Source organism: Mandrillus leucophaeus, unplaced genomic scaffold (genome assembly GCF_000951045.1).
Source record: "Mandrillus leucophaeus isolate KB7577 unplaced genomic scaffold, Mleu.le_1.0 Scaffold225, whole genome shotgun sequence".
Taxonomy (NCBI): Eukaryota; Metazoa; Chordata; class Mammalia; order Primates; family Cercopithecidae; genus Mandrillus; species Mandrillus leucophaeus.
In genome coordinates this window covers 1525516-1534193 of record NW_012102310.1, presented here as the reverse complement: position 1 = coordinate 1534193, position 8678 = coordinate 1525516, and the positions used below count along the sequence as shown (strand labels likewise).

General features: G+C 39.1%; 1 pseudogene across 1 annotated transcript; it reads right to left on the bottom strand.

The window, feature by feature from the left end:
- Positions 1-1508: 1508 nt before the first annotated feature.
- On the bottom strand, positions 1509-2388 carry LOC105540690 (annotated as a pseudogene). Its single transcript, XR_001006238.1, has one exon. The product of XR_001006238.1 is annotated as an RWD domain-containing protein 1 pseudogene (transcript).
- Between the last annotated feature and the right edge of the window lie 6290 nt (positions 2389-8678).

The window sequence follows — 8678 nt, the reverse complement described above, 5'->3', positions numbered from 1 at the left end:
TCACGTAAAGCAGAATTTCCTTATTTTTAAAGGCTGGATAATATCCCATTGTGTGTATATACCACACTTTATCCATTCATCCATCAATAAACATTTAGTTTGTTTCCATATCTTGGCTATTATGATAATGCTGCAATGAACATGAGAATGTTTTATGTCTTTGAGATCCCAATTTCAATTCCTTTGAATATATAAACAGAAGTGAATTGCTGGATCATATGGTAGTTCTATTTTTAATTTTTTGAGGACCCATCATACCATTTTCCATAGCTGCTGAACCACTTTAAATTACAGTGTACAAAGGTTCCAGTTTTTCCACATGTTTGCTAACCCTTATGTTTTTTGTTTTTATTTTTTTCATAATAGCCATCCTAGTAGGTGTGAAGTGATATCTCACTGTGGTTTTGATTTGCATTTCCCTGATGATTAGTGATGTTGAGCATCTTTTCATATACCTGGTCATTTGTATTTCTTCTTTGGAGAAATTTTTACTTAAGTCTTTTGCCCATTTTTAATTGGATTATCTGAGAATTTTTGCTCTTGAGTTGTAGGAGTTCATTGAATAGTTTGGATATTAATCCCTTGTCATATACATGATTTACAAATATTTTCTCCCATTCTGTAGATTGCCTCCTCACTTTGCTGACTGTTTATTTTGCTGTGCAGAAGCTTTTTAGTTCAATTTAATTCTGCTTGTCTAATTTTGCTTCTGTTGCTTGTGCTTTTGCTGTAGTATCCAAGAAATTGTTGCCAAGTCCAATGTCATGCAGTTTTCACCTATGTTTTCTTCTAAGTGTTTTACAGTTTTATAGTTCTATATTTTAAATTTCAGTCATTAATCTATTTCAAGTTGATTTTTTTGTATGGTGCAAGATAAGGCTCCAATGTCATCCTTTTTGCATATGGATATCCACTTTTCCCAGCACCATTTGTTGAATAAAATGTCCTTTCCCCTTTGTGTACTCTTAGCATCCTTGTCAAAGACCAGTTGACAGTATGTGTGTGGATTTACTTTGAAGATCTTTATTCTGTTCCATTGGCCTGTATGTCTGTTTTTATGCCAGTTCCATACTGTTTTAATTACTATAGGTTTGAGATGTATTTTAAAATCAGGAAATGTGATGCTTCTGTGTTCTTTCTCAAGAGTGTTTTGTCTATTCAGGGTCTTTTATGGTCCCATATGAATTTCAGGATTTTTTTTTTCTATTTCTATAAAAAACACCACTGAATAGGATTGCATTGAATCTATAGATCACTTTCAGTAGGATAGACACTTTTTAAACATTAATTCTTCCAATCCATGAACACAGGATGTCTTTCCATTTGTGTTTTCTTTCATTTCTTTCATCAATGATTTGTAGTTTTCAGCATACAAGCCTTTTGCCTCCTTGGTTAAATTTATTCCTGAGTATTTTATTCTTTTTGATGCTATTATAAATGGGATTGTTTTCTTAATTTTTCTTTTCAAATAGTTCATTGTTAGTGTGTAGAAACAAAACTGATTTTTTTTTTTTTTGAAATTTTAAGGTCAGTTTGTCAAGTTCAATGATGAAAGCTATCAGAAGAGTATTCTCCTGAAAATAATTTTTCTTAGAATAAAAGAAAGGAAAATCAAAACCCTCTGAGCATAGCCACAGATGCTGTGGCAGTTAAGCCTTTCTGCAGATGGGGACGTCCATTAGTCAGCTGAGTCACTCTCTGGGTCAGCAGGATTGTAGCCCGGATCATCCTCATCATCCTCCAGCTCCAAGTCATCCATTTCTTGGAACAAAGACTTATCCACCTCCACATTGTTTCCAGCATCCTCCAAGAACTGGATATCAGATGTGTCAAGATTATGATCTGTTCAAGTAGTTGTTTCCCACTTAATTTATTTTTTCTTGCTCATTCTTCTTTTATGCTTTTCTTTTTAAGTTCCAAGAATTCTTTATCAAACTTGGCCTTCCAATTTAAGAAATTCTCTATTGTAATTGGGATGCCATGGAATAATTGCTTTTCAACCTTTTCTGCTTCTGTTTCTTGTTTTCTTTTCTTCTTCTCTTCTAGTTTTTATCTGATCTACTATATCATTTAATTTTTCTTGCACAGCTGTCACTGGAGTAAAGATCATCACCATACCAAGATTTTCTTCAGCCTGTACTGCTAGTAATCTTAAAATGTCTGAGACATCATTCTCTTCCAGATTTTCCGGAGGGAATATTTCATAAAGGGGAACTTCATCTGGGTATTTTTCACTGTATGTAAACTTGAGGGTAGTCTGGACAGTTTCATCATTTTCTCCAGCCTCAGATGTCACAGTAATGGTGAAACTGGGTGGATTTTCTGATAATACCATGAAGGAGTCAGGGTAGATGGACTCCTGCGCTGCTTCTGGCCGTAGTCTGTCATCGTGGCCCTTGCTGCTGCCAATGGATCGCCCAGACACCTAGGCGGCGCACAGCAGCGGAGACAGCCGGGAGAGCGCGAAACTCCCCGAGATGGAGTTTCGCTCTTGTTGCCCAGGCTGGAGTACAATGGCGCGATCTCGGCTCACTGCAACCTCCGCCTCCCAGGTTCAAGCGATTCTCCTGCCTCAGCCTCCCCTAGTAGCTGGGGATTACAGGCGCATGTCACCATGCCCAGCTAATTTTGTATTTTTTTGGTGGAGGCAGGGTTTTGCCATGTTGGCCAGGCTGGTCTCGAACTCTTGACCTCAGGCGATCCGCCCACCTTGGCCTCCCAAAGTGTTGGGATTACAGGCGTGAGCCGCCGTGCTCGGCTCTGTATTCACTTATTGGTTCTAAAATTTAACAATTATTTATTAAACATTTGTTCTGTGTAAATGTTGGAATCACTAACCACAACATAGAGATACGTTTTAAACTGTCACTCATATTATTTGACTCAACTAAATAAATAATCATAATACTTTGAATTCTAACCAAGTTAATCAATTATAAGATTTTCCTATAAGCCATTTCACAAATTTCTGTGTTTCATTGAATTGTGGACACAATAAGTACTGACTACTTAGAGCTGGAATGAGGCACAGGGTTTGCTATATTGACAAGTCACACCTGACAGTACTCTACAATCCTATTTGAAGTGAAGTGAGGACAGTTTTTTTGCACTCATATTTTTTAGAGTGATGTAGATAAAGCAAGACCAGAGAATTAAAGAGAATATGTATAATTTAGCATATGTGGTAGTCAACTTTCAGGAAGGCCCCCAGTGACTCTTGTCTCCTGGTACGCACGCCTTTGCACCCTCCCACCGTGAGTAGAGCTGACCTGTGGAACCAATGAGATATTGTGGGAAAATAGTGTGTGACCTTTGAGTCCAGAGCATAAAAGGCATCACGGTTTCTACCTTGTTCTCTCTTGGATCCGTAGCTGTTGGGGAAGCCAGCTGCCATATCATGAAGACATTCAAGCAGCCCTGTGGAGAGGTCTGCCTGGCAACAAACTGAGACCTCCTGCCAAGAACCAACACTACTTGTCAGGTATGAAAGTGAGCTGCCTTAAAAGCGGATCCTCCAGCTCCAGTCAAGCCTTTAGATGGCTGCAACTGCACCTGACCTCTCAACCACGAGCTTATGAGAGACTCTGAGCGAGGACCACCCGCTTAAACGGCACCTGGTCTCCTGACACACTAAAACTATGTGAAAATAAGTATTTTTCTAAGACGTAAATTTTGAAATAATTTGTTATATAACAATATAGTATAGTGTGTAAAACCTGAAACCTCCAAAATCATTTACAGAGTTATATGTGTACAAGAATCCAGCAAGATCAAAATGTTTAACCTGACTTAGCAGAACTGGTTTATTTCTAAACTTTGCTTCCTTAAAAGTAACGTGTGACCTATTTTGTTGATATTTTTGTTGGAGGAGGAGGAGAAGGTGTGTGAAAATTTCTTCTGTCCAGGAAATTTGAAGACAGCGGTTCCCATTTGTGAAGAGAATCAGTGCTAATAAGTTGGGGTCAGCCTTCAAGAGCCATCAATATCCTTATGAAACAGAAGATAATGGGATTTTGTGTTAAGAAATAATGAGTATTTGAAGCAACAATGTATATATTTTAAAGTAGGAAGAGAGCAAGAGTATGGATTGCTGGATGTGAGCTTGTCTGAGAATGCATCCTGCTTCCAGGAAATGGCAAATGCACTCAGAGAAGAAAAGATTCCCCTGCAAGAGCGAGATTCCTCAGGAGCCTCATGAATCAGAGACCTCTCAACACCAAGAGCCTTGCCTCATTCTGTATTTGAGAGCAAATTTCTCTTTTGCAGCAGCACTCCATCATTTTACTACTCCTTAGGAGCTTAAGGTGTGGTCATGGCAGCAGTGCCACTAGGTTTTACTCTTTGCCATTTGACTCGCACCGTCTGCAATTTTCCAGGGCACCTGTAAGCCCAGAGGAACCTCCTGAGCACCCATAGGTGGGGAGGTAAGTGGAGAAAATCAGAAAGGCTTGACTGAACAAGCTTAAGACCCTCTCCTCCTCCCAACTGAGACAGCAATCAGTGAAAGCCCTTCTTATATGTGTATGCACTTTTTTTCAAGGGAGAAAGTCTGCAGCTTTCATTAGAGTTTCAAAGGCTTGTATGATCCAAAAAAGGTTGCTCAAATCTAAGAACATTTAAAATGTTAAATCCACTTTTTTTTTGAGACACTCTTGCTCTGTTGCCCAGGCTGGAGTGAAGTGGTACGATATTGGCCCACTGTAACCTCCACCTCCGGGGTTCCGACTGTTCTCGTGCCTCAGCCTCCCAAGTAGCTGGGATTACATGTGTGTGCAGCCATGTCTGGCTAAGTTTTTTTGTATTTTTGTAGAGATGGGTTTTTGCCACGTTGTCCAAGCTGGTCTCAAACTCCTGGCTAGTCATGTGCTTCATGTACATTATTTTATTTAATCCTCGTAGCAAGCCTAAGAGGTAGGTGAGTTAACCCTTTACAGTGAGTTAACATAATGACTATGTGGGATCTCTAATATATGGGGAGTCTGTAGACATCTACACATTAGGTGGTTTGCAAACAACTAATGATGCATCAACAATTCCTGAAATCAAATATGTAGACAACAACTAATAGGCCATGAATTTGATATATGCTAGTATGTGTCATGACTGGACAGAAAGACATACTTTTGTTGCTTTGAGATTAACCCTCGGATCCAATGTCAAATACACTATTTGCTAGCTTTTTTATGACAATTCAACAATGTCAGGAAAGTATTTTTATAATTGGCTATAATTAATGCATAGCTGTAAGAGGAAGTAAATGAATTTTTATTAAAAATAGACCTTTTAGATTGCTACCATCCGGCAATTAAAGCAGTTGAGAGAAGCTTTATGCTATAGCCTTGTGTATAAATTAGGGGAAAATGTGAAAAAGTCAAAACATGCTCTCAGTGACCTCCCACATCTTTTCCACACCACTCCCTATTATCTGCTTGCCTCTTCTATGCTGACATATACTTAAGGTCATTTATGTTTTTCTGAATGACCCCTGGACTACAGGACTAATGTCCACACATCACTCACCCAAACCTACATTGGGAATAAACTGGACTTTCGTTGCATTTTGTCTTTAAAAGAAAAAAGGCCACTGATTTGGCTGTTATGAATAAGAAGGAACTGGTCCCACCTACCTAATGTTTACTTTCCTCTGACCCCTGATTCTAGGCCAGGACACTTTCATGGTTCAGATACACTTACCTTAGGAATGAAAAGGGCGACAGTTACGGTGTTGAGTGCCTCGACTCGGCAATGCTGGACCCCTGCCAAGACTCCTGTTGAGGAAGATATTAAGAGTAAATTTTGGCCAGGCACGGGGTTCATGCCTGTAATCCCAGCACTTTGGGAGGCCGAGGTGGGTGGATCACAAGGTCAGGAGTTCAAGATCAGCCTGGCCAATATGGTCAGACCCCATCTCTACTAAGAATACAAAAATTAGCTGGGCATGCTGGCACACACCTGTAGTTCCATCTACTCTTGAAGCTGAGGCAGAAGAATTGCTCGAACCCAGGAGGCAGAGGTTGCAGTGAGCTGAGATGGCACCACTGCACTTCAGCCTGGGCAACAGAGGGAGACTCCATCTCAAAATAAATAAATACAAGTAAACTATTTTTTATCAGAACTTCATTAGTACAGTATAGATGTACAGTAACTATTGTAGGCCTAGACTTTTATCAGACCACTTTCAGAATCTTCCCCAGTCCAGCTGTCCCTGACCCTTTCCCCAGGTTCCTGGTCCATCATTGTAGAGATGTATCCTGACTGTTTTATGTCCTAAGGTTATTTCATCAGGAACCAGGGGCTCCACTCATTGGCTTATTTACACCTTGGAATCAAACTTAGAGTTGGAATTCTAACTGTAGTTGGCTCAGCTGATTTATCTTATGTAGGAGACAGTTTAGTAAGTCAAAATATTTTTCTATCCAGACTTCTCAGGCCAGACGCACTACCTCCATGCGCTGTCATCTTAATTCTATGACCTGAGGAAAGTTACATAAGTTATCTGTGCTTACATAGTTGCCATGCTATTTATTTTCATCTTGCTCAGGCTTAAATAGCTCTGATAGCCATTTCATTGGTTGTGATACTGTGTGGGGGACTTTTTAACTTTCTTCCCTCCATATCTGAGCCCATTTTGGTTTTCATTCTTAGTTTCTGTTTGAGGACAAAGTATTTCATCTTCTCTTTACTTTTATGTACCTCAAGAAAAAGGGTGCAGAAGACATAAGCTTGACTGAGACAAGCAAGACAGGCTGCCTTAGAAAACCTGGATCCTGCTCTCTTTGCTGAGTTGTTATTCACTCCATCTAGGTGAGAATTACATCTTATTCGCATAGGTGAATATCTGCAGACATCAGTTTCCACATGTTAATGAGTATCCCCAGAGCCTTCACTTTCATGAGAGTTAGTCCCATAGTTCACTTTCCCCATCTCATCTGACTTTCTCTCAGCCACTTGTAGCAATGTAAAGTGAGAAAACGGAACATGTACGAAGACCCATTGAGTTTGCTTGTCTACAAATTTGGGGATATTCATGTGAATCTCAGAATTTGGTATATTTATCAGTATAGCTTGAAGTGGGTAAATGGATGAGAGGGCAGAGTCAGGATGTAACCCATTCATTCTCTTCTGCTCTGTTTCATAGTATGTCTTTGTGTGCCTGTTTTTTATTTTTCACTTTTTCACTCAAGGGTATGCCCCCTTCATTTGTTGGTTTTTGAATTGGTAAATTTTCTTGATTTTTTTAAACAGATATTAATGTAGAAAATGTCTGTGATGTAGTTAGCCCCTTGGACATCTCAGAAATCCCCCAAACATGTGAGTTTTCCTCCACAACTGCTTAGCTTTTGATATGCTGCTAGAATCAGATGCTCTAGAGAATATTTCCAAGTCACTGAACCTCAGAGTCCCCTTAATTCATCTGCCCCTCATTGTTGAGGTGTATTCTTTCTATAATTGGTTACTTCATTCATTGCATGATTTTTCCTCATTTTAGCCTCTGAAATTAATCTCGAATTCAACTTTTGTTAGTTTTTTTGAGTACGATGGCGCAATCTCGGCTCACTGCAACCTCTGCCTCCCAGGTTCAAGCCATTCTCCTGCCTCAGCCTCCCTAGTAGCTGGGATTACAGACACCTGCAACCACGTCCAGCTATTTTTTGTATTTTTAGTAGAGAGGGGGTTTCACCACATTGGCCAGGCTGGTCTTGAACTCCTGACCTCAGGTGATCCACTGCCTCAGCCTCCCAAAGTGCTGAGATTATAGGCGTGAGCGACTGCACCTGGCCCAAAGTCTCTTTCATCTATATAATTCTAATAAAAGTAATAATATCATCCTAGATAGATAATAATTTCCTTTTAAACTGTCATAATGAAAGACCACAGTCTCTGCAAGTAACCTTTGCTTTGTTCTGTGACAGTTTTTATGATCGGAAATTTCTTCCTGATTTTTATCCTGAATCCCTCCTACTATAGGTCTTCTTTTATTTTTCTCAATTCTCTTAACAGACTATTTATCTTCCTTACCTAAATCATTCCCAGACAGGTGAAGTCTTACTGGTGAAACCTTAGAAAGCACTTCCATCAGTAAAAACCCTTTTTCCGACTTCTAAATAATTAATGCACATGGTAAATGAGACGAGGCACGGTACAAACACCCAAAGGCAGTCTCAGGGAGATAAGAGGAACTAAACTGTTGTAGTTGCAATATCTGGTATTCCTTAGTTTTCTACTCTAAGTTTTAACCTTCTAAGCTTCACTCAGACAGAAGATGGCATGGCTAAAGATATTTCACTAATAAAAGTGAAATCATCTATCTGAATTTAGGGCCTTTTCCATTTTAGGCCATCAGCAATGAGTTGCCATATTGTCATATTCCCACAGAATCCTATTCAAAATACCTGCCTATCTAGAAAGTCAACATTTTTTTCATTTCTTTGATTTTTTAAATCAGTTTTTTAATTCCAGAAGTAATAACTGCACATACGTTAACATTTTTAAAAAATAAGACAGATAATTAAAATAAAACTATTTTCCTCCCTACTCATTCCAACACTTCCAAAAATTTATCATGATTAATCATAGTTTTTCCAAAATCTTAAGATATATGCATATATATCCATAAAACATGATATGTTAACTGTGTGAACTGTTCCACACCTTGCTTTTTTCACTTAAGAATTTGT